Here is a 784-nt window from a genome sequence, read left to right as displayed (position 1 = left end):
ATGGAGAGAAACTCAAAGCAATCACACTGAAATCAAGAACAAGACAGGTTGTCCACTCTCTCCATATCTATTCAATATAGTTCTTGAGGTCCTAGCTAGAGCAATAAGACAACAAGAGGAGATCAAAAGGGATACAAATTGGAAAAGCAGAAGTCAAACTCACTATTTGCAGGTGATAAGATAGTTTACAGAAACAACCCTAAAAATTCTACCAAGGAACTTCTACAACTCATACACACTTTCAGTAATGGGCTGGAGAGATGGCTCAGTGGTTAAGAGCACTGCCTGCTCTTCCAAAGTTCCTGAGTTCAATTCCCAGCAACCACATGATGGCTCACAACCGTCTGTAATGAGATCTGGTGCTCTCTTCTGGCCTGCAGGCAAACATGCAGGCAGACCCCTGTAAACTTAATGAATAACTAAATCTTTAAAAAGAAAACACTTTCAGTAATGCAGCAGGATACAAGATTAACTCAATAAAATCAGTAGCCCTCCTGTACACAGATGATAAACGGGCTGAGAAAGAAATCAGAGAAACATCGCCTTTCACAATGGTCACAAATAACATAAAATATCTTAGAGTAACTCTAACCAAACAAGTGGAAGACCTTTGACAAGAACTTTAAATCTTGAAGAAAGAAATTGGAGAAGACACCAGAAAGTGGAAAGATCTCCCATGCATTTGGATAGGTAGAATTAACATGGTAAAAATGGCAATCTTACCCAAAGCAATCTACAGATTCAATGCAATGCCCATCAAGATCCCACCAAAATCCTTCACAGA

This window comes from Microtus ochrogaster, chromosome 7 (assembly GCF_000317375.1).
Source record: "Microtus ochrogaster isolate Prairie Vole_2 chromosome 7, MicOch1.0, whole genome shotgun sequence".
Classification (NCBI taxonomy): Eukaryota; Metazoa; Chordata; class Mammalia; order Rodentia; family Cricetidae; genus Microtus; species Microtus ochrogaster.
The sequence above is the reverse complement of the archived record's forward strand: the minus strand, read 5'-3'. Positions refer to the sequence as shown.